Source organism: Venturia canescens, chromosome 1 (assembly GCF_019457755.1).
Source record: "Venturia canescens isolate UGA chromosome 1, ASM1945775v1, whole genome shotgun sequence".
Classification (NCBI taxonomy): domain Eukaryota; kingdom Metazoa; phylum Arthropoda; class Insecta; order Hymenoptera; family Ichneumonidae; genus Venturia; species Venturia canescens.
The window spans coordinates 17,184,157-17,210,209 of NC_057421.1; the positions used below are offsets into that span (position 1 = coordinate 17,184,157).

The 26,053-nt window shown below is 39.7% G+C and overlaps 1 protein-coding gene across 4 annotated transcripts in view; it reads left to right on the forward strand.

Moving 5' to 3' along the window:
• The first annotated feature begins 1,431 nt into the window (after window positions 1-1,431).
• The window catches only part of LOC122409151 (uncharacterized), a 178,856-nt gene continuing 154,234 nt past the window's right edge, over window positions 1,432-26,053 (forward strand). The window contains exons 1-2 of one of the 4 annotated variants that reach the window (XM_043416487.1): window positions 1,432-1,812; window positions 3,858-4,334. The gene's annotated coding sequence lies outside the window, so the exon portion shown is untranslated. The remainder of the gene's footprint in view (window positions 1,813-3,857; window positions 4,335-26,053) is intronic. The other 3 variants (XM_043416504.1, XM_043416480.1, XM_043416495.1) reach the window with 3 other exon arrangements.

Consider the following 26,053-nt stretch of genomic DNA (forward strand, 5'->3'; position numbering starts at 1 on the left):
AATTCATCTGTTCGTTTATACCAACAAATACTAAAGCAAAAAGAGAAATGGGGAGAGGGGCAGTCCTTCGTCTGCTGGCAGTTGATACATTCTTCGACCTCGTACACATCGAAAAACAAAACCTTTTTCGTTTCCAGCCATCAAGAAAGTAATTTCGTGTTTTCAATCTTGGCGAATGATCCGGAAAGACCCTCCAGGTCATTTCGCCTTCCGCAATCCCCGAGAATATCTCTAAAAGCACATCTCAACTGTCACGTGTAAGGAGCAAGGATTCGTGTACAGTGTCGAGAAACATGCATCATTTCTCGTCGAAGGACTAGCGTCTAAGGATTAACTATTCTGTTCCCTTTACGTCCATTGAAGTGTCTTGTATTTATAACAATAATAATAAAGATAAGGAGGACGTAATACGTTTGTCGCCTCACTTAGAGTCACGAGATACGCAATTATTACTCAAAATAGATAAATTTGTGTTTGTCATAGCAGTAGAAATTTCCTGATTCATAATGTTTCATCCAGCTCTGGACTCAATGGGAGGAAATATTTTTTTCATTTGCTACACATAGAAGAAGTCATCTGATGTTTTGGAATTCTTTATTTCAAGAAACTAATCGGACAAAACTCTTCGAGAATCGATCAATTTTTATTTCATGCTCTCACCACTTTTTGAAGAATCGAGCTAACCGAATGGATGAGAAGTTTAATTTTTCGATTTTGTTTATTAATTCGTGATTTTTTTCCAAAAATTTTAGCACTGCCAATTGGTTGGATAAAAATTTCGAAAAAATCACTCGAGTTCAACAAGGGCTTGAAGTGTAAACAAAAAACGGGAAATGAGACTGCACAGTTCGAGTAGTGGCGGCTCATTTAGTGTGACATGCCCCATGAATACTGAATTTTTACAACCCGGAAATGAGGATTCACCCATAATCATATTAGGCTTAAAATCCATCATTGTAAAAGTACAAGCGAGTGAGAACGTCGGATAAAGTGCAGAGTAATTTGTGATCTTATGTGTTAGGAGTGGGTATTGAGTGTTCGCCAAATACGTTGGTGGTTCCATTTTACCGCGATGCTGTTAACGATACTCCTTTGTAGGGGTCGATAACTTTTTTTTATCATGTGCTTAGATCGCTAATCGCCGAAGCGTTTATCTTTCTCGGCGATGTAGAACTATACAGGAAAAAAGAAAGATAAAAAGAGAGAAACCACAAAATGTGAGGAGGAATGGAAGCAGGATATCAGCAAGGTGACTGGTGGAGCATGGTGGGGTAATGCCGGGAAGACGAAAGGAGCGTGAGGGGTAGATAGCGGCGGGGGATAGAAAAGCCGAAGCGTGTGGCTCCGCCGAGTGGGGGGTGCCGGTACCTCGGCAAATGTGCTTGAGAGCGGAGCGTGGGCTACAAACGAGGAGAGTCGAGGCGTCGAAATACCCGAGCGCCTCAGTCCGGCCCGGACATCCGAGCGAGACGCGTGTCTCTTCCTCGTTTTAGCTCCGTGCACGGTAAACGCGTACTTTTATCCTCCTGAACCCGGCAATAAATCGTACGAAAATCTAAAACGAACAAAAAAAAAAAAAAAAAAAAATCGCGATCAATCCGTAAACACGAAACGGCGCCGCGATCGACGGAATGAAAAAAAAAGTTAATGCACGTCGATCCAGTTTCATTTCGGATATAAACTAAACGACATGACATGCGTGTTAAATATTCGGTGACAGCGAGATTTTTGAAACATCAATAAATAAAAGACTCAAAGTCACATAAACATCAGTGTTACTGACTCCGACGTTCATCGTACGAGGACTGACACGTAATGATTTCAATTGACACACGATCCATGCTGTTTTCATTGTTATCGTTACATCAGTCGTGACGTTATTAAATAATGCAATAGCACATGTAACGTCGACGAAATAGCAAGGCCTAGGAGAAGAATTATATCCGTGAAGCTGCGGAGCGAGAGAGGCAAAAAATTTAACGAAAGAGAAAAAGAGGAGAGAGGGAGATAGAGGGAGAGAGAGTAGCAGCGGTGAGTGCGCGGCGGAGAAAAAGCTAGCTAGCCGGCTTTCCAGCAACCCTGTGCTTGCTACCGCCGCCGTTGCTCGCGGGGAATCGATAGCACGCGACTCTCGACTCTCTCCGTCCCGCTTACTCACTCACCTCGGTTCCTCACTTATGTACTACCGTACTCCGTACTATCCTTTTCCCTCTCTCTCTCTCTCTCTCTCTCTCTCTCTCTCGCTCACTTTTGCCTTCTCTTTTTGCAATGTCTATATATGTACATAGAGTCACACATATACACACACAGCTATTACATACATCTCCATTTCGCCGTTTCTCTTATTCCCTTCACCCTCTTGGAGCAGAGAGAAACTCCTGTTTTCTCGAGGTCCGTATTCCATTTGGTGGATTGGCTCAGTCGGATTATCGTGTTCGAAGGATTTCCATTTTCCTACTCTCTCCACTGACCTCTTTGTCGTAAGGTTTTCTCTTCCTACCTCGTCACTCGAGGGCCCACCCCCTCCCGCCCCTCTATATATTCGCGACTGTGGCTTAAACGTTTGCCGGAATTTCGAGACCGAGAGCAGATAGTGAAGTGAAAGAGATACAGATAAGAGCAAAATATACGAGCTCTTGTCAGTGTGAAATTTGAGCGTACTACCCTTACCCAATTGTCCAATGAACAAGTTTCCTACGTCGATGTACTAAGCCAAACTTGTCTCGGGACCTGAATTCAGTACTTTGGGATGTTCTCGTCTTCAGATTTCACTCACCGAGTGGTTATTTGCTCAAAACGACGGGGCAGCGTGCGTTATTTCCAAAATTAAATTTGCTCAATTTTCATTTGACATAAGAACTTTTCAATACTCCACTTTTTAATTATCTAAGTAATCTTTTCGAATGACAGTTCCGAAGAATTGATTCGTAGCTCTGTTCAAATATAATTAAGGATGTTTTGCCTGTATCTGAATCGTCTTGTACTCCGCTTCGAATGAGTGCTTGTCTTAAACCCACGCAATAAAGATTCCAAGTTAATTACCTGATAAACGATCTCACATTCTATTTTAACCAATTCATTGAACAATTCGTTGTTAGACTTTCAATTGATCGTGGAAACTCTTTTTTAACTTTTTTCGGAAACATCGTCTCATTCTTCCATTTCTTGATGTTCAGATTTCATATCTTTGTGGCCAATAATAAGTTGAAGAAACAAAATTGATTAAAATCTTTACACTGCTCGTGAAATAATAACGAATTCGACATAGTTCATTGGTCAAGTCTAAAGATTACTGTGATCGTTCAGCATATCAACCTTAATTCATACTCCATAATCAGTGATTTTTCAATCTCGTAAAATACCGTGACAAGATTTTTGTGGCTGATAAAAGCTTCAGTTTTCCAATCGCCCCCCTTCAATTTCGCCATTTATTGCAGTTCTTCGTGATTCGAATAGAATTGATGAATTATTATTTTTAAAACGCGATGGTTTTCAACTCGAAATATCAAACGTGATTGTTTTATAGAGCATATGCTGTCATATATTTTTTGCTATTTTGTTCCTGATACCGGGAGCCGCATTTTTGACGTTACTCGACTTTTCCGAAATTGAGTAATGCACACACTACGTTAGAGTACATTGTGTGCTTGCACGTACGAATCACGAAAAATCGAGGATCGGAATACCGAGGGGGGTGAAGTGGGTGGATCCGAGAGGAGGGTTTTACTACGATCTCTGTCGTTGCTCCCGAGAATTCTCGTTTGTTTGCTCGTATCTGCATGTGCATCATGTGTGTCTGTGTGGGTGATGTGTGCGTGTGTGCTTGTGAAAATCACGTCGAAATTTGAAAGATGCAGCGTTTACTGACCCGGATTCGAGTGTTATCCAGATAGTTCTTCGAGCTACGCGCAAGAAAAACGACGTTCCTCTCCTCAGGAGAAACATTTCCGGGCATAAATTGCGTTTCGTTCGCGAGACGAATTACAAAGTGTTTGAACATAAATGAAATAACAGTAATTCAGCGAAACGTTTACGCACGAAGGGGGTACTATTTATTCTACGAAGTGTGCTTCCTCGGAGCGAACTTCCACAGTGGGAAATTTGTTGCTCCCGCAGTAATATTTTTACCCGTACGATATCTCGGTGAAAATTTTCCCAAGTGAAGAGAATGACAGGGGTTATCGGATGGATATCGCGAGTGCTTTCAGTGAGACAAGTTCCCAAGAGTGAAAATTTAATGCGCGTTTGTACTTAAAATACAAATTTCATTTGAGGCATCAGAGGACTGTTCAGGTTTGTGACTCAACGATAACCGGTCACGCGGCAACTACAACGTGAGTCTGTTTTTCATTTTTTATGCTTACAATTATTTCAGCCGCGTATGAACAAAGATTTTTTATTTTTTGAGTCTATTATCTGAAGCTTAAAATAAAATTTGACCTTTATCGAAAGGAGGTGTGTCAAGAATGACAGGAATCATGCTTTTACGAAGTTCATCTCGTAAAATATATTGCTGTCGCTTTGATCATTGTAAAATGTTTTAATCAACATGAAACCGTGGCCAATGTGCAGTAACCGATTGAACGAGCGAACATTACGCATTTCGAGTGAGCAGGGCTGCTACACGCTTCGAAAGACGATGAAAATCCCTTGAAAACTGAACTATGCTGTGTGGCTTTCAATACGCTGCTCGATTCGATCAAAACATTTGCAGTTGCGCGTGGTGGTTTTCACGAACTTTGACAATGTACCTCTGATCAAGAATTCCCAGGTAGCCACACATCGCATAATCTTGAAATTGGAAATGGTGAAAAAATGTTTTTCCGGAGCAATAACTGTCACGACGGAGGCGAGAAAATTCTCGCTTTCAGAAAAACTATCAGACAATCAAATCTTAGTACAACAATGCGATTTTTGTCGCTTAATCTGTAAGAAAACGAGGAAATGGGAAGGGCGAGTAATCGGCGAATCTTGAGGAAGCTTAATGAGGTATTATCGCAGGTCTTTACAACGAGCTTCTTGTTTCTGTCCGGCCGTACAACACGACGTATTTATATATCTCTATACGTGTGAGCGAGAATATCTTGTCGTTGTTAGCGATGGCATTAGCGATGGGTAAGTATAGGATGTTGCGGTGATGGTGTTGCTTCATTTACGAGGATTCCAAGCCACTTTATAGCCGCTTAACGGACCAATCGGAGTCTTATTTACCGGAAAGGTTACATTGAGAAAGCACAAGAGGATGGGAGGCGTAAGCACTAAACCGACGAGGATCGAATATTCATTCCTAACAAGAGAGAAGTTTGTATCGATATACCGCAGGTGCAGCATCGTATCCTATACGTATATCCGTTCTCATGAACCTACTATATGTATATATTTATACACAAAAACCGTATATAGATACTGTTTTAGTAGTAACAAACCCAGCTGTATATAAGTGTACTGTATGCTCAAACTGTCTATATATTTATATATCCTCTTTCCCCTTGGTGTGGTCTGCATACGAGATGACCGCGTCAACTTCCCTCGCTTCCCACATAAATATATAAACTCACTCGGGAGGCAACAAAAGCTTCAAAAACAGATTCTAAATTACTTGTTAACCACTTTCCGTGAGTATCGATTCTCCTTATATATATATATACACTTGCTAAACTGCTTGATACTCTTTTGTTTACTTACCTGTGAATAATCTACCCGTGTCAGAATAGATCAAAGAATTCATTAATCATTTACTTTGGTATTCTAATAAATGGTTAACGTCGACAGACGAAGAGAAAGGCAGGCGACTGTATTAGAGCTCAATTAAACATTGGACTGTACCGTCTTGAGCTCATTATTTTGGTGGTTCTTTGTTTTCGATCTGATCGCAAAACTTGAAAAGTTTTGTAGGTTTTTCGAATTTACTCAAAACACTATATTGGTGTAGGAATAAAAAAAAAAAGAGGCAAAATCGAGGTGACGTTTGGAGGATTTTTTAAACATGATCGACAACTCAATTCGAAATTTACGAAAATGTTTATTTTGCTGAAAGTTAATGAGTCGTTTCGGGTACTTGACCCACGAACAGCAATTAGAGAGATCAAATAGGGAAAAAATTTTAAAAGCGTGAATAGTCAAATGGAATTAAATGTATTGAAAAAAATCTCTCGTTTGATCCATCACCTCTGGTTACGAGCTCGTCAAGCACTTTATCAAAAACTTTTTTTTCGACCGAATTTCTTTCATTTTGATTTTTTTTTCTTCATTGGGAATTTTCATTTTCTGCTCTGGTCCGTATTGTGAAGGACCGTTGTACTTCAAATATATTGAAGGATTTTTTGTTCGTGGGTTTCGATGTGGGACGACTTCGTTCGTGGGAGGATATTGATACTTTTGAAGTTTGTTTTTCCAGTAACTTTTTGTAACGTCTAGAATTGATTTTCGATCATCTGGAATTAATATTTTGGAGTGGGCGTTGTAGTACTTGTCTCGATTGCTTGTAGCTCTTATGCCTTTGGAGAGATTTGTTGAGTTTTCGTATGACATTTTTAACTTCCGTTGACTCAACGCATCAAAGTATTGACGTGTTTAGTCGGGTGATGCAAAATAATCAGCAATGGAAAATAAAAGACAAACGGAAGAAGAGAAAAGTGAAATATTATTCACAGTAAAAAGAACTGCACGATAAACCGAATGGCCATTGCGAAACAAGCTGCGCACTTTCCACTTTTGATGTACACTGTGAAAGAATTATATCCATATGTGCGTACTATGTATGTACTTATACACACATAAAATGATACTTCAGCCTTGTACTCTCCCTTTGGCCCTGTCTGCCTCTCAACGTTTTAACAATAGGCTTGTTTTTACGATCCGAGCTCCACCCCATCGCTTCTCATGCGCTCCTTTTTGGCCCCTTTTTCTCTCTCATCTCATATTCCTCTCTTTTTCGTACCGAGAAACGCCGAAACACCGCAGGACCAGCACACACCGCGCACACAAAACCCCTTTTTAGAGGTGTGTGTGTGTATATATATATTTAATAACGCAGAACGAATTAATAACCGTTTCGAATCGTAATCCCTGTGGGTCGCTCAGAATACTTTGGCCTTCCTCTTTGGTTTCTCACCCTTTCTCTTTCTTCCTCCTTCTCTCTCTTTCTCTTTCATATTATTTTCATTACGATTTTATTCGGCTTTTAACCCTAAACATAATTGCTGATATCAAAATCAAAATACTGTGGACTCAAAATAAATTCGTACGGAAATTGATGAGATTTGTAACGGAGGAAACGGATTCGTTTTGGATAGTGAGGAATATATTATTTTTCAAGAATTTTCAAACTATTCACGCCCCGATTACAAACGGCATAGTATTTTTTTCATTTTCCAATTTTTCGGCCCTTCAATTCTAAACAACTTTATGTGGATAGCTAAAAGTGATGCACGTGAGAACTATATTTCGTTTTGTTATCGAGGGTTATTCATCGTGTCAGACTAGCACTTACTGATAAGTGGAAATTTATTGTAAATCACAAATTTTTACTGTCAGCATAGTTAATTCTATGATAAATACAGGAATGTACACCGAATACGTGTGACATTTTACCATACAAATAGTTTTTTTTCAGGGTTGCTCAAGCATGCTTTACAATATAAACATTTGAAGTGACTGAATCAATTTTTACTATGCTTATAGAGAAAAACATTCTTGAGTCTTTTGAATAAGAGGTATGAGTTTGGTCTTTCCACTATAGTGGATAGAACAATTGTTATTATACTGCTCTTCGAATTAATGCTGCAATCCAGTAAGTACATACTGTTCCCGAGATACGACCCTGAAGATTGCAACGTTGGAGTCCAACGAAATGAACAAAAAAAAACATTTACCATTCACCAATTTTTTATTTCACGAAGTATTGGTGCAGACTGAAAAACTAGGAATTGCAAATTCGAGAGAGAACAGAATTGGATAATTACTGAAATTATTGGAGAGTTTTTTTTAGACCATTTCGTTGGACTCCAACGTTGCAAACTTCAGCGTCATCCCGAGATACTATATTCCTAATACTTTCCTCTAGAATTTTCAGCCTCGTTCTCTCCGTGCACTTTAAAAGCAGTGGAATAAAATGACTCCCAAACGAAAGAGAATTTTTCGTCGGATTTCCTTAACCTCGACAGATTCGCCAAGTTTCTTCAACTTGAGGGTTGACCAATCACGTAACGAAAATACAATCGAAACAAAAGTCGTAATTATGGATTATTATCAACTTCGGCTATGCACTGCCGAATTCTTCATTATAATATTTGGCTTATCTTAAGAGAAGATCGATAAGTAAATTGTCGCTGGAAGAAAGAGACTTTAGTGAAAAAGTATTCGTTTGGCGTTGGTGTGTCCATACAAACTTATCTGAGGCGGTAATCGGGCTAAGAGTTTCGTGGTTCCATGCCTTAAGCTTCTGACAGGGAGAATTTTTATCCCTGCGAGAAGCCTAATACGCAGAAATATATGCGGCTCGTATATTTGGCGTTGTATTTGAAATAGTGGCATGCAAAAAGGCGTAATCCTCCTGAGAACAAACGTGAAGCAATGACATTTACATCCTTTTCCCGCTACTATTCCCAAGCCCATTTATAGCCACAGCCACATATTTGGAATCGTACGTATATGTTTAGATTCGTGTGTACATACGTGTAGATAACAGTGTGGATTTGGTGTGTTCTGCCAAGGACAAGGACGGATTCGTTGTCGTTAAGAATTCCGAGCGTGCGCCAGGCAGGACGTCCTCATTGCCCAAAGTGTCTTCCACGGAGAAACGAAGTAACGCCGACGTCCCGTGTGTCTCTCGTCCTCGCAACGAGTAGAAAGCTTTACTCTTTCTCTTGTTCTCGTACTACCACCAACACCACCCATTTTCTCGATATTTCTTCTTTCCTTGACGGTGCAACGTCTCCAGGCTTCAGAGACACTAGGGATAAGTTATCCTGTCCACGCCTCTCCTCACTCACTACCTTCTCGGCGTTCCGTTTCTCTTTCTTTTTCGATTTTCGTTATATACTACTAGAAAAATAGTTTTATTCACATATACAGGTATCGAAATGCATGAAGCCATTCCGCATCGGAAGTACGTAATGCACGAAGTATTACATGAGTGCAAACTTTTTCAGAACTCTGTTTATTTCTGTATTTACCATTGCGCTACCGTTATTATAAAATAAAATAAAATTTCGTACGTGCTCAACACTTATTATTGACTCAAATGTGCCTTGACAGTAAAGCTGGAGGACCGGCAGCGCTGGGTGCTTGGTCAGTTTGTACATTACTTCGCTGATTTCTGAAATCAAGCAGCTTCCAGTGAGAACAATACTTGGTTGGGTGGTCACCTGAACAGACCCTTGTTCATGCGCACAATTGGACAGTTGGCGATTATAATAGAAAAATGATTGATGACTTAGTGGCAACTTCTTATGAAATACAAAGTGCGTTATTTCATTGGTTTTTCAAAAGTCTATCTTCGTCACAACCAGCTGTCGAGGTAAGTTGACTCACTCATGAAAATAATAACAAACTCGTGTACTTTTACATTCTGTCGTTTGGATGCTATCATGTTTATTCACCCCGACAGCCAACTAGACCCGATCCCTTTCGCTGCAGGAGAAAAGTGACCGGAACAAAGATGGACCAAAAAGACTTCGATGGCTGCTTGGTGCAAATTCAATGACGACGACATTGAATCGCAAACATAGATATCTTCTTCGCTACCCTTTACACACATGTATGTGTATATTTATTAACTCCGGGCATGTAATACATAGCCCGTCCTTCTTCTGTCTACGTACCAGCTTTCCGGTATCCGACGCCAGACGAAATATGATCCAGCAGGATAACGATATCTCGAGACTCCAGCGTCGTCTCGCGAGCCCAGTGGTCTTACTTCCGGCTTCGATCTGTCCAGCATGCCTCCTTGTGACAGATGCCTTGAAAACAAGAATTTCTTTAGTGCTTTTCCTTGCCTTTTGTTCACTATTTTTCTGTCCATTTTTGTAGAGTCAAATTGATGAATTATTTATATTCATGCATCATGAATAATGAGCTCGGACGAATTCAAATGGTTTTTTTAACCGTGAACGGATTTCATCAATGAATAACTTGATGTTGGTTACGTTTATTGATGGCGAGCAAAGGATCGTAATTACTTTGGAAGAAAAAACAAGCAACAACTTCTAAATTAACGAAATTCTATGGGAAAAAAAAATATTTTTTGAACTTATTGAAATTTTGGGTCGCACACCGATTACGCATAGGTGAAAAAACGGTTCTTAAGGTATAATGCCAGTTGGAGAATAAAAACTATATGAAAAAAGAAGCAAACTCAAGTGTAACAGAGCCTGGTGGAAGTCCAGTAAAAATTTATATTCGCGATAACTCGCGGTCGGGAGGAGCCCTGCATCTTTCATACAATGCCCAAGTGGCAGACTGGTAGTCCGGCAAGGGAAGTGTACAAGTATAGAGCGAGCTAAATGGAGAACAAGAGGAAAACTTTCTTATCCGGGCAGCAGCGCAACGGGAGCGCTACGCAGTCGCCAAATGCTGATGTCTTTTGCCTGTGCTGCACTCATCTTCAAACATTTCTTAACAATTTTTTATCCATGCCAAAAAACTGATATGTCGCAACGAGTCTCCAGCGAGTGATAAGACGTTTCGCTAATGTATACGAATAAAAATATTCACAAGTTTTTGCATGTGGAAGAGATATCAAGCTGCAAAAAAAGTATCATGTCAAAAGGATAAGCCACTTCGAAGCTCAAAATTAAATTGCAAAACCCATGCCACACCATCTGACATCTGACATTCCTCTTCAATATTAACCCAGAAAAATAAACCGCTCTGAATAAGTGACGCTTCCGTCCCCTGAATAAAGATCTCTTCGATATGCCGCTGATGTTTTCAGTATCGAATGAAATTTTGTATAAAACAGTCATCGAAGCTCGATATCCAATATCCGCCGATCAACATTTTTGGATGTTCGGACTTGTACCTGTATCCGAAATTTTATTAGCTTAATGGAACTGCTGATGGTGCGAGGGAAAAAACTGGAAGTGTCTAAAACACTTCGGTAAAAATGTTTCTTCTCGTGAGTCGTTATCATTTTATGTCAAACTGAAAAAGTATCATTCCTTTCAGTTTGAGTTTCATAACAAAAATGATTGATAGGTGCGTAAATAACTCAATTGTTGGTTAATAATTTGTGCTGTTGATTACATTCGATCGGAAATGAAAAAAAAAAATTGTCATTTCCAATTGGTCTTTTACGTCACTTCGTAACTCTTTATTCCACTGTGAATCGTACTCAGCGTTTGTGTGAATCACTCATTGCTCTTTAATATTGACTCGTTTGCTTTCCTTTGGCCTCTATTCGATTTTCTTTTTATTAACTTTAGTTTCAACTTTAGATACCTCTGCTATACAGATCTGAGGATTTTTTTGAGTTGCACTGCATTTGCCATAAATTGGAAGGTCGCATTAATGTTTCGCAACGCGGAGCGGTTGCGTTGACTATTTGCTCAGTGATATTCGGAGTTCACAGAGATATGTTTTTTTTCTCTTATAGCTCAGCTTTCAAATGATGATAAAGTATTTAGAATTCGTAAAGTAAAGAAGAACAAATTGTAGAGGATGGAGAAAATTACAATTATTTTCAATTCAATATTCAACGCTCAATATGATTTTCTACTTTGTGAATGTGCAAGTAGCTTTTGATGAACTCGCCACATATCCTAGCTGGATAATTTATGTGATGCCTGGAAAATTGAACTCTCATTCCATCTCATATCTATCTCTTCGTTTCAGTGGTAAATTGTTCTGAAATTATTTGAAGTAATTATTCAAATTTTCCCATATTTCTCTAATATTCCAGTTTTTAAAACTTCTTTTAATTTTTTCAACCCCAATCATAGTGTGAACTGCTAACAATCATAACAATTCACGTTCTATGAAATAGAGAATATTTTAGAATGTTTGAGTATCCCGAAGGAGTGCGTTTTACCAAACAAAATGTCAATATTAAAAACTTCATGATATTGAAATACCAGCGTTACAAATTCATATACGCCCAAATGAATAATATAAAGGAAATAAACATAATTGTTCTAATTAAATTTGCCATGCATGTAGCATAGAGTGAAAATGAAATATTTAAAAAGGCTGTGAACTGAAACGTGTAAGGCCAGGCAACAATTTCATTATATTGGCAAGAAGAGTTATCATCCTTACGAGTCCATTAAATCCTGTAATAAAAAGAATTAGACAAGTCTGAAACCTCTCTAAACTCACAACTTTCGAGTTTATTATTATAATCGAAAAAATGAAACAAAAACTTCGTACGCTGTATCAAATTTCGAAAACTCAGCGATATGAGTTTAATGACAAAGCCACAAATGATGAGAATTGAAATTTGTTGTCCGAAATTTGTACCTCGTCGATATAATAGAGATTGAACAAAAGGAAGCAGCAACTGTAAATGGCAGGTAGCAATTATGTTCGGGAACATTGTGTATTTTCATGTATTTGTTAATTCTCTACATTCAAGCAAAAATTTGTTGTCATCTGTCTCATTGTACTCACGCACTCGTTTACTCTCTTTTTACAATTTATAATGAGCATCAATTTGTCCACTTTCATGGATCCAAAGAGGAAACAAAATAATTGCGAATTTGAAACTGGTTTCCAACGAGAAATAAATAAATGGTTGCTTTCCGAATTGAATCTCATTTACTTCATATTCATTTATGGAATTGGCGTTACCGGTAATATATGAAAAATTAAATAAAGTATTTTACACCACTTCTCTGCGGGAAGTCCGATTTCCGTTTTACGGAAGTCAACATTTTTCGCGGTTATGCAGTAAAAAGTATGCGCTACAAGAGTGGAAATAGACTATTTCAAACCGCATGCTTTACCATCTTATCCGAGCCGAAGGTGAGGGCGACAATTTTGCCTGCGGTTTAAAATAGTCTACTTTCCCTCCCTAGTGGCGTAATGTACTATATATCTTCAATATTCATTATTCAGTCGATATTGATTTATTTAAATACGTTCTCGAATAAATAAATGCGGAAATGCTACAATCGTATTCTCTTTCCAGTACGCATATGGGCATGAAGACATTCTAAATGAATCCTGTCAATCCTCCTTGTCAAGTGCTGCCTCTCTTTCTTTAGTTTTACTCGAGCATAACTAATGAAACAAATCGAATCTCTCTCTCTTTCTCTCTTTTATATACACACAGGAGTGTAACGTTTTTTTTATTCGATTTTTTCGGAACTTGAAGGTCCCATCATGCAGTAGCAAGTGAGCAGTTATAGGAGTAGATTTTTTCCCTATTAATTGGATTTTTTCAGAAGGTATTTGTTTCCTTGAAGCCCAGATGTGTCAATACGTTGCATGCTGAAGTCCACTTCGACAACGAGTAGGTCGATGTTACTTATTCGTGACAGAAGGACATACTTGAAATGTATACACAGCCGTGCAGTACAAAGACAGTGTCATGAAAGTTGAAAGAACATGAGAGAATTTCAGCGTACATAAAAAACTTTCCGAATAGTAGATCATTCACCCAGTGAAAGAAATGTGGTTATATTTGGTTTCAGTCTAAAAAAAAAATGAGCATACGTTAAGCCATGATGCGAGTTGACATAAAGTGACCCATATGTGTTTCAAAGGTACAAAATATCCATCGAAAATTCGAATGTACGAACGCGAGCTCCGACGCTCATCGAACGGTTGAAAATAATGTTTTGTGGAACCAGCGACCCAGTTAGGTGTATCGATACTCTAGTCCTTCGCCCAGCAGCAGCAGCAGCAGCAGCAGCCTCAACCAAACGATCCCAAATATCTCTACTTTTTTTATCCAACCCTCGTTTCTCTTCATCCCTCGGTCATCTCTTTCTTTTTTTTCCCCCACTGACCCTCTCACTCTGTGTGCCTATTTCTCTCTTTCTTTCCATTTATTCAAAAGTGGGACGTGTCGCTTCTCGGTGGTCGACTCTCCATTCACTTCGCATCAACGTATCTGCTGTCAACACCCTTGTGTCCCTTGCTTTTCACTCCTATATATGCTTACTAAAGGGAACGAACGTTTGTCCCATTTATCCTAGTGTTCCATCCGATTTTATTTATCTTATATTATGAGAATTCTAAAAATAAGCTCTGTCCAGTCATGTAAAAAAAAAAAAAAAAAAAAAACAACAACAACAACTGTTCATCGAGAATGAGCAGGTCCAAAGATTTATCGTCAGAATTCGATACGACGATGCATTCTGGTAATCGAAATCAACGAAAAATTCAATGTTGAGTTTCATGATCTTGCAAATTTCACTTAAAGTTTCTTATTGAGATGATATTCTTCATTATAAATGTTTCAGTCGATACATTTTTCTGACTAGCGAGGTAACGATTTTCCATTCTAAAACAGGAGAGCTGATTTTTTCAATGCACCGATTTACAGCTCGAGTTCTCACGGTTGAGTTCAGGTTTCCTTTCGTATTGAACCTCTCTCACACGTCAATTCTGTTTTGCTCAGGGCGCAATGTTCGACATTTCAGTCCACTCGTTTCTCGTACTGACCAGAAAATCTCTGCTACGTTTCTGAACATAGTACACGATGACATAGAACATTTTAATATGTGCACGTTACATAGTCACAGATACATGTATATCTATGGGTGTGTGATAGATGAATAAATATATGTGTAAACTCCGGATTTGTGATACTTGGGAAGGCTTCAGTTGCTCTCTCGTCCGTGCCATCCATTCGTATTCTCGATAATATTTGAATTCGAATGGAACAATAAAGTCGATGAACAAAAGGAGTATAACGCTTTTCTACGGCTATGCCCGTTATTATTCGTGAACCAACATGCATTCGTTCCTTTGTGTCACCTTTTTTTCGTTCTTTTTATCTTTCCTAATCACAGTGTTTCATATAAATGTACATGCTGTTCGCGGTGTGTTTGAGTTTCATGCAATAACGCTCTGCTCTTTTTTTTCTCAGTTTTCGCACTCTTTCCTTGCGGCTATTTTTCTGGAATCTATCGTAGTTATTCCGTGACAGTTAAAGTGGACATGCATCGCAAAAACATTGAATGCTTTGTCCAGTTACCGTGATTGTTCATCCTCAAATCATAAAATATCATCTTTTGTTGAATGCGTGGGAACTACTCGAAAAATCCCACATTTTTAAATCAAACACAATGACTTGTGACCGTTAATCTTTCATCGCTACCGCGAATTCAAATACATTAAATTATCTGTCCGGATCAAACATTCAGAGATAAAATTATGACTGAAAATCTGCATGAAATTCCGATTTTTATGACACGAACAGAATTTGTTATTACAACTGTACGTACGGGCGTTCAAATGTTTAAGAAAGGAGGAAATATATAGAGATCATTTGATACGAGGTTGTTACGGTTCCATCCGCTCCACACATATACAGAGAGAACGCGTGAGTTAACGTATGTCAGAGTGATTGGTTTAGACTGAAGCACGTTAACGAATTCACTCCATAATATTCTACACACACACACACACACACATGTACGCGCTGCACACACATAAATATATCTGTATATAATGTAGCCGGCAATTTGACGCGTGACATCCGTTATACCATTAGCGTGCCGTTTCATCACGTAAATACGTATATACCTATGTACATTTATCGTATATAGCCCATTCCTAACGATCACATATTCAGTAAAGCACATAAAGTAGCGCGCTGCGCTTTAATACGCCATGCCACTGCCGTCTCGCAGATGAGCTTGAACGACGAATTGAGACGAATGTATGTTCGTGTGTGCGTGTATGAAAGTTTCTTCTTTTGTTCGCCATGCGACGAAGATATATTTATAAATATACTAGAGCGACGATCTTGAAATAGAAACGTAGAGAATTGAGGGATGACTCGTCTCTGTCTATCGCCTTCTGTTTTTCCAACGCTTCGTATTCGCACACACTCTTTGATGAAAGCCTATGAAAAGCGTCCATGAGCAATGGTAATTTCGTTAATTTCACACATCAACTGAACGATCGTTGTATCGTTGTCTTGGGTAGGGGGGGGGGGGGGTCTTGAGTTCGCTGTGGGAACGAGAACAGCTGGGGGAAAAAAATCGTGTGGAAAAAACATTACGTATATTGATTATGAAACATCATCAATTTTTTATCTTCAAACCCTGACGGAATACGGTGAATAGCGGTTGAATAAATGGGATAAGGTGTAATAAAAAGCGGTGAGATACTCACTCGCTCGTGGTGAACTCGAGCCGCATAGTTTATTTAAATATTCTCTCTGTGGAAAAAGAGATGTATAAAGAAACGAAGAAAGTACACGCGCCAGAAATGAAGTTTCGGTGGTGGTAGAAGCGAGCAAAAGATACGAGTTTTCTCATCTACAACGCACAACTTCGGAGTTCGATACAGAAGCTGCGGCCACTCGTTACAATGTTACAAAGGTTTTCATTAAAGTGAGGCAAAGGAAACGAAGATTGGATGAGATTGAAAAAATTCGTAAAGCTTTAAGGATCCTTTATGAAACAACACTAAGCCAATGTTAATTTTTGCACGACCCTGAAGTTTGCAACGTTGGAGTCCAACGAAATGAACAAAAAAAAACATTTACCATTCACCAATTTTTTATTTCACGAAGTATTGGTGCAGACTGAAAAACTAGGAATTGCAAATTCGAGAGAGAACAGAATTGGAGAATTACTGAAATTATTGGAGAGTTTTTTTTATATCATTTCGTTGGACTCCAACGTTGCAAACTTCAGCGTCATATTTTTGCTAAGCTAACTTTGAATCAATAAAGCACTGTTCTTTATAAGTTTTCGTGTAGACACATTTACATTTCATGTCCATCAGTAGTTCCTGTAGATTTTGTGAAAATTTGAATTTCATTAAATCGAAACGTTGTTTTATCCGCCTTAATCCATGGAGTCCATATAGAAGAAAACTCTATTGATTGAGAGGAACGAAGAATTTTGCATGATATAAATTTCGAGAACTGTGATTTTACTAACTTTTCTCATCCGCTTCGCTATATCCTTTCAGTAGAATCCATGATGGCGTCAGTGGAGCGAAGAAACGACAAGTTTGAAAGCGATGCAAAAGATAGGGCGAATTTCCCTCTGAACTCTGTGCTGGGGTAGAGGTGAAGAAATTTAGTAGGATTCATGGGAGAATAAGAGGGTGAAAAAGAGCATGCAGCGATGGGAGGAAGGAAACTGATTCTATTTGTGGCTAAATGACTGATGTGCCTTGTGCTCGTGCTATTATACCATTTGCTTCATAACTCTTGGACGTTTCAGTTGATGTATCGTTCCATACAATCGATGTATACGTACGTATATATATTTAGTGTTGAGCGCTTTTGCTGTTTCGCTGCCATGCATGCTTGCATTGTCGAATTTTTCTCGCTCGTTTACACACTCTCTTTATATAGAGATTCTTCAATATGAATACATATAATAATGCAGTCTGGAGTCTGCTCTCTGGCAAACATCGCTAAACGGCTGAATAACTTGGTGATAGCAGCACAGTTGAATGGCTCTCTCATTACTCTTTTTTCTGCCTCCTTCAACAGCAGACCTCGCGACATGCTCAAAGATTGACTGCGCTAGTTATGATAAACCGCATGATGATTTATTTTAATGTTTTTTTATATAACCACCGATTTGCAGTTTCATAAATAAAATGTACTCTTTCTCTGAAATATTCACATATAATTGGGGACAAACTATCCTATGGTTAAATATAATAGCCAAATAATGAATACGTTGTAACGGACAATTTAGTGGGGACAACACAGCTGAACGTGGCTACGTCAGCGAATGAAGTAGTTTTCACAAATCGTCAAACACTTTGCTAACTACCATAATTATTATAGCGGAATATTCTAACACGTTTCCAAATGAGCACTGTGATTAATATTCTAATAGTGATTAAGTACTGCAATAACGATAATGAATGTTGGAGAGTCTTGTTAATGATCATTATCATGTCATAATAAATACATAAACGATGTTTCAATAGATCGTGACCATTTGTTTCTTCACTCATTTATTTTGTAGCGGCATTTAGGTTGGATAATAATTTCAAGTTGAAATTTCTAATTTCCAATCGTATGTGTTCTTCGGCTGATATTGATGACGCTGAAGTTTGCAACGTTGGAGTCCAGCGAAATGATGTAAAGAAACCCCCAACAATTCCAGTAATTCTCTGCAATTTTGTTACCTGCCGAATTTGCAATTCGCAGTTTTTCAAGCTGCACCGATGCTTCGTGAAGTAAAAAATAATTGGTAAATTACAAATGTTTTTTTTCGTTCATTTCGTTGGACTCCAACGTTGCAGACTTCAGCATCGTCTGATATTGTTTGGTCCGAAAATTTCGTCATTGCAAATTAGATGTACATGCTGATAGTAAGTACCATATTAGCAAAGCTTTCTCATCCCTCCCTTACACTTATTCATGTACGTTTATACACATCATTCGTATTCCGCTTCCGCGTATGTGTTAGTTCTCTTGTGGGCTGTATAGTGGCCCTTCTGGGGGGTCTTTCGCGCCTGTGAGAGTGCGAGTCTCTCTTCCACTCTGGCGTCAACGCATTGGCCGCGAGATTACCCTATTATACCCGTTAGACAATGGAAACCGCTTATATGTGCCAGTAAATGGCCGCGTCTACTACTACCCTCCACCACCCTATCCATACTACTACCCTTTCTCATTCTCTCTCTAGCTCTCTCTCTGTCTTTCTCTTTCTCGCTCACTTTCATCCCCAAATATTTGAACCGAATATTCTCAAACTCTTTTTTACTTTTTCCCTGAACGATTACTCTCCTTCGTAACTTCTTGATGCAAAGTTCTCGATTCGTGGCGTTCTTACACTTCTTTATGTATCGCATAATGTATGAGTAATACAGTGTGCTAATATGCGCATCTGTTCTCCATACGCTGTCACAATATCCGATCCCCATTCCGCTCAACCCCATCAAGACTGGACCACTTTGTCCCATGACGTGGATTTCTACCCTCGTCCTCTGCCTCTCCCTCTCCCTCTCTTTCTCCTTGCTCTTTCTCCTATTCCCTCTATCTTTTAGCACCCTCGCACTAGCTAACCGATAGATTAATTATCATATTCTGCTTGATTAGCCTGACCGACGACATGGAATAATTATATTCATGCCAGCTAACCCCTTTATATTACCCTTGTTCGCTGCACACCCTCTACAAATTCGTAGAGAATTTCTTTTATCGGCATTGCCGAGATTGGTGTTCCTTTCTCCGATTAGAGGCACGCATCGATCGTGCTCGTGCTATTAGGAAAGTTCTCACGTTCACACGAATTGAGGGTGCTTAAATTTTGTCTGGAATACTAAAGGTAATCAAATCAAACAGATTTTTCGAAGGTTTTTCATCTCAATTATCCTCCAAATAATACAGTTTGTTGGTAATACGTAATGTGGTGCTTACGGTTGGTTTTAATCTTACAGGTACCGATACAAAGAGAAAATTGAAAAAACAACCGACATGATTGTCAAATGATTCATTGGGATTTTTTGAAACTCACTGTTAAAGAGGCAATTCCAGTCATAAGTTTTTTTAAAAAACTCGTCGGTTGACGAAATTTGGGTCTGCAGTATTCGAGACAATGCGCGTAAAGAGCTGGATTTTTAAAAATATAACATTCACGAGATTCCCTGAAAGCGTTTCTATTTTTGACAAGAGGCGAATGAATTCTTTTCACCGTGCCTGGGGTTCAGTAGCCAGAAGTGAAACATCGCATCGTTTATCAAGCTGATATTTTTTTAGAAGAATTATTTTATATATATTTTTCTGCTAAAAATTGGAGTATTTTCGAAAATACCAAGATTTTCGTTCGTTCTATTTTGAATCAAGCACCATTTCCTGTCTGTGTCATCGGTAAGCCAGGAACATTCACACTTGCACACACGCGCATATGTATCAGGAGTAACTCTATTAAACATAGGAACAAAGAGCGAAAGAAGTAGGTCGAGAAGGTAAGAAATAGCACGTTGCTAAGACTCTTTCGGAATCCAGTACTGGCGGAACTCGATTCGCTCTGACGTTTTACTGCTCCTCAGGGCTCAAGAGACTCCACACAAGTTCCTTCTCTGTCTATCCATAGTGGGAACCAGTAGAACTCGCCGAATGGTAGCCCGTTGGTAGGTGAATGTTTTACGCAATCTACTCGCATCCATAACCCACACAATGCGGTATTCTACCGACTTAAACCCGGACCATAGACACTCAGCTTGTATTCTTCAATGTGCCCCCGTAAGAGCTGGTTCGCTTCGAACACTATATCGTTCGCTTCGAACTCGAAACAACAGGAGCGCTATAACTCGAATTCGAGAAAAGCGAAGATTTCAACGTTTCCACACTTCCCCGGAGGTGTTTTCTGATGTTTTAACCCGGCTCCCTTGGGATTTTCGACTTCTTGTATGAACCCACGAGGATCCTCTGGCAACCTGAATTGTGAGGATTGTGAGGCTGTACATAGCCGTTCGGTCCTATCTCTCTGAATATTCGTAAGATTGTCTCTCTTGTCTGTGGACATTTCGTATTGTATCCAGAGGATTTGTGGGGCTGTATATAATACATGTCACACTATCTGACCCTACATTCAAGACATCTTGTTATCCGTTTGATGCAAGGGCTGGGGCAACGTTGCTTAAGCTGTCCCTGTCAACTAAGACCTCACACGAGAGAAAATACTCCATCGAGTACTGCTGCATTTCCAACTATCTATCTTGCAGAGATCTAACACGATATAACCCAACGATTAGTCGGTAAAGATGCAGAACGTTGAAGTTAACGTACCTTTCTGGAAGGAAAAGTCTTACGTTTCAACGAAACTGCAATCACGATTATTAAAGTAAAGTGTTGGCAAAATGAGTCAAGACGGGCCGTGTATCTTTTAATAATATACAGATTAGTCATTTAATTTTTTCGACTTTATTAGTTAATCGGCTGAGGGTTAAACTTTTTTCAGTTTTCTTACCAAAATTCGTACGAGCTAATAAGTTATCGAATTACATGAAATTTTGTTTCCGGAGATTTTACTGTTGTGTATTAAATTTGGTCTAAATTGGTTGAGAATTAAAAACGTTATTTCAATATACACATATATGATACAATACCAGAATAGGCCCGATATTTTATTTGGAGAATGTTGATACAAAAATAGAAAGTAGTCGATAGTGTAGTGGTTATTAGCGTCTTGGCCAAACTAGGCAGGCATTAAGTAGGAAAGTTGTAAGTAGGCAGTTCGAATCCCCTCTGAAGAATTTCAACTCTAAAGAAAATATACGGAACTGTTTTTTTTCAACTAATCAAAATTTTCACAATGACGGATAATTGTATAGAGTGATAAAATAAGCATGATTGAATATAAATATTATTTAATTAAATAATCGATAACAGGCATTCGCTGGGTGAATGTGGGGCTAGCATTGGGCAAACACCGGCCCAGCGTTGGGCCGTTGTCAAGACTGACGCTGAGCCGATACTGGTCCCGAGCTCTAGCCTACCGTAGGACCGTAGCTATCACTCCAACCATGGTTTTACGGTTGGCCAAGTTGTATCGCCAACGGTCGTCCAACCATCATGTATAGTTGGCGCTGTACTGCACCGAGCTTGGGCCAATGGTGCCGTTTTTCGCAGGTTTATCCCTCTAACGACTTTGTTGAGGTGTTAAACTACGAAAAAATGTTGCGATACATTATTTATTGTAAAAACATACGAAATATAATAATTGAAGCATTATAGAAAAAGACAATAAACTAACGTACAAGGCAGAGAGAAAGAGAGAGAGAGAGAGAGAGAGAGAGAGAGAGAGAGAGAGAGAGAGAGAGAGAGAGAGAGAGCAGAAATTTCAAAGTTCATTCGCAAGACTAGAGCGTAGCTGAATCTGAGGGTGAGTAGTCCAAAAAGATGGTAGCGTGCGCAACGAATAGGATATATCAAGAATAACTTCGCCCCTGTACGTTGCTGAATTCGTAGCCAACGGAATCAGGCTTGTGGGCAATAAAAGAAAGTTTTGACATGCATAAATAGGGCTACTAAATACTTAGCTAGTCGTGTGTACCTGGGATATATCAAGAGAACCAGAAAGCAGGAAAGAGATGCGGCAGTATCCACCTAAATCGCTGTATATATATATAAAATTCAGCTCAGCCCGAGAAGCGCATGAGAAAATAGGAGAACATGGAGATGGTGGAGCAGTTCTCTCAGCGGAGCGCGTTTTCCCCGTTCCTATTCCTGTTCCCGAATATCCCTATGGAATATTAATATGACGCGAAATATTATAAGCCGCGACAGCGACCGCCACGGGAATACTAAATATTATCCTGCAGGACCTGCGAGCTTCTATAGTGTACTACATACTCTATCACATATTTATATATATATATATTAATTTTGAATACATAGATACATATATAAAGCACGGGTGCATACAGTATGATATAGCGAAGTGGCTATAGTGTTACGGATAGCTATAAACGCTCGTCCTTGTGCTCCAACTATACTTCTATTCACTCCTTGTCTTGTTTTATCTTTCGCTGCGTACTGATGTATTCCAACGTAACAAATACATATGTATATATACGTTGGATTGGTGGTACCGGAGAATGCATTGCTATATCGAAGGAGAACTCAGGTCTCGCGCAGCATCGCCATCTACGTATTCTATATCTTTCGCGAGTGCTGTGTACGCCAATGCATATTTGTGTGTTCTGGAGCGATAGAAGAGCAAAAGTTCGTGACGCTCGCTCCTTTCGTTTGGAGGGAGTATTTCTCCGTTATATTGATAACCTTTTTGACGCGTAAACATATACGGGTTATCGAGACGAAGCAACTTGAGACCGGGGGGTTTGAGAGAAGAATGGAAAAAACTTGAATAGATTGTGAACCGACGAATAAACGGGTGAGCTGGAGGCGTTGGGTGTAATAAGCATCGTGACGACCAAGTGTTGAAAAGTACTATTTAAATTCATTCGATTCTGTACGAAGTTATTTGGTGTACTGGCATTTGTAGATCTATTGAAAAAAAGTTCATTTTTGGAAGGAAAAGAAATTAATATTATGCAATAAAGAATGAATTGAAAGTTGATTAATAAAATTTTTGTTTACCCGTTTATATTCACTGTGAAATGGGATAGCACAAGCACCTTTGCGACTATTCCCATTTTATTTACTCAACAACCGACATACGCGTAAATACTTGTACTTATCGTCAAAGCTTATTCGCAAACCAGAGAAAAATATGTACGACAACCATTTACTCAAAATGATGAATAACTAACGGTATTTATACTCACGTGTACTCTTTATTTTGTACACAAGCACCCACACACATACAGGTTATGCAACGCAACGTTTAGTATCGTTTATTGGATAACCTGAACATGTGCGCGGAAGTGAGAGAGCTGGTGGTGGTGTACCAGTAACGCCTGTCGTTTAACAGCCCGTTTTATTTAACGACAGATAAACTTCAGTTACTGCTGCGTTTTCTTTCCCCTCGCGGTGTATAACGAACGCATTTCCTCTCGCAGGCTTCGCAACAGAGGGTGTGAGAAACACCCTCGTTTTCTCTTCTTACGCGCGGTAAACGTCACCACATCGAAAAGGTATGAGAGAGAGAGAGACGTTAATACACTCAACGCCCGTTGCTCGTGCATCGCTTCCATATACTTCGATTAAGAGAAAAACTACCGCGAAATAGACTTGAGAGAAAATCTTCGGAAAGTGAAAAAATAAAAAAAAAAATAAATAAATGAAAAATTAAAATAATAATTGAGAGCGTTATTACAGGAGAAGTTTGAAGAATATTAAGTTTGGAGAGAAGCCCAAGGTGCCTCCCCGACGATGATATATTAACAGCTCGAACTTCGGTGCGGCTTAATGAAAGCTTTCTGCATCCAGCTGCTCGTGTTACTATACACGTAGTTTTATAGAATTTTTTATGTACATATTCGTCAGTATCAACAACGACGTTAATCCTTGGTATACTTCGTCGGCAGTTACAAAACGAATGATTAAAAGTACATCTCGCGTGCATCGGAAGTAACGTGCAAGACTTTTGACAATCAATGTCTATTCCATTCGGGCTTGTTGAATATGCCCATAAGAAGAAGATAGAGGAAAATCAAGCAGTAAACTCGCGATATTTGCGTGTACCGTGTCTTTGCATGTTTATGTGTACTTCCGCGTTGAAAGTTGGGTGCGCACGGATGGTCGTTAGTCTGGGCCGTCATAAAATTAATTACGCCTCGAAACTGTCTTAATTAAAAATGTGTCCACCACCCGTCAGCCCTAACTTTCGGCTCTTTTGCCTTCCCATCCATTCGCGTTTGCGAAGCTCAAGGTGGGAGAGTCTCTTGTCGGGTTTGAGTAACGCCGTCGACGCCACTACCGATACGCTATCCGCATATACATGTTCACGGTGATTACCTTCTGCAGCTAGTTTCCCAATGGCGACGGAGCGGCAGCAGCTTCCCTAGCTATACATCTTACCGGGCCACCATGCTTAGTTATGGTAAATGTACAGGCAAGAAGGAAGGTAGACGGTTAAGGGGGTGGGAGAGGAACCGAGCGAGAGAGAGAGAGAGAGAGGAGAGAAGGACGGGGAAAGAGAGAGAATTGGCAACGGTAGCTGATGGTGTATATAAGGTCTCGACACCCTTATTACCCGTCGTGGAGCCGCGAGCGTAAGCACGCAGAACAGTGCCACCCTCAACGAGACGGTTGAAGGTGATGCCTGGTGCTATCGGTGTGCAGATGTGAAACCACCTCGTCGCCGCACCCTTGCCATGAATATTATGTCATTATGCAATCTTGGTGTGCATGCAACCTGCTTCTAGATCAGAAAGCCCGCGCGTCGTATATTGCTGCGAGCAACCCTTCGTCTCGCAGCCTTCTCGTTCGTTATACTCTCTTTCTGTCGATCGTTTGCTTACACCTTGACAAAAAAAAATCTTATAAACTGCAAAGCAGCAGGTAAGAACACCGTTAATGATGTACACGTCGCCAATACTGAACTTCCTATACCTCGACTCAACATTTTTGCAATCTCTTCGCATATCTACACGTTCAGTAAATCCCTATACGTGCATATATCTTCGTCTGTGTGGGCAAATGTTACCAAGAAAAATTGGAGTGTGCGCGCACACTCTATTGCCGCTCGCTTCCACGTTCACTCGAGTCCGGTTACACCTCCGTGGCTTTAACTCTGAAGCACCTTTCCAGAGCCTTAAGTTTTCAGCTCTAACAATCCTCTCTCCCTATGTATACTGCGCCTTACATGCAATGCGCAGCCGATATACTTGCAGTATTGTACGCAACCCAAGAGCTAATCTCACTCCTATTAACCTCTCTGTTTGTAGTCTACTCCAACCCCAGCGTCAGTACTTACATGTTCGACCGTATTAACGTTCGTTGTTGGTACAGTTCAGAGCACTTCTCTATAACGATTTTCAGGAATTCTCAGAGTCTCGTATTCTCAATATGTAAACAGCAGATATTTCCCATGCCGATTGCGGGACTCGAATTTTCTATAAATTGTGCGAGTTTCGATTGGACTCTCTTCGATAGCTGCAAGCTAGAACGTTTCGTGAAACTGTGATGTAGCGAAATGACTCTCGGGTCTACCGGGTTCGTCACCTTTTGGACATTATCACATATCACCGTGGAGACACTTTTTTCAACCTTTCACGGAGAAACTCATTTATACTAGGGGCCTCAACGGTCTAAATTTTTCCTATTTCATAGAAGCTCCTCGTGTGTCAAGGGAATCATACTGGTTGTTACACGTACCGTGGAAAAGTCTATCTTGGTGGAACATTTCGTTGTCATCTTTGTCGCTGAGGGAAACGGTTCCAAGTCTGAACCGAGTCAACTAAGATCGCTGGAAGATCGCACAGCAGAAAAAAAAGAAGCACAAGGATAGGAAGGAAGGAGAGTCCTATTTCGAAACTACTATTCCTA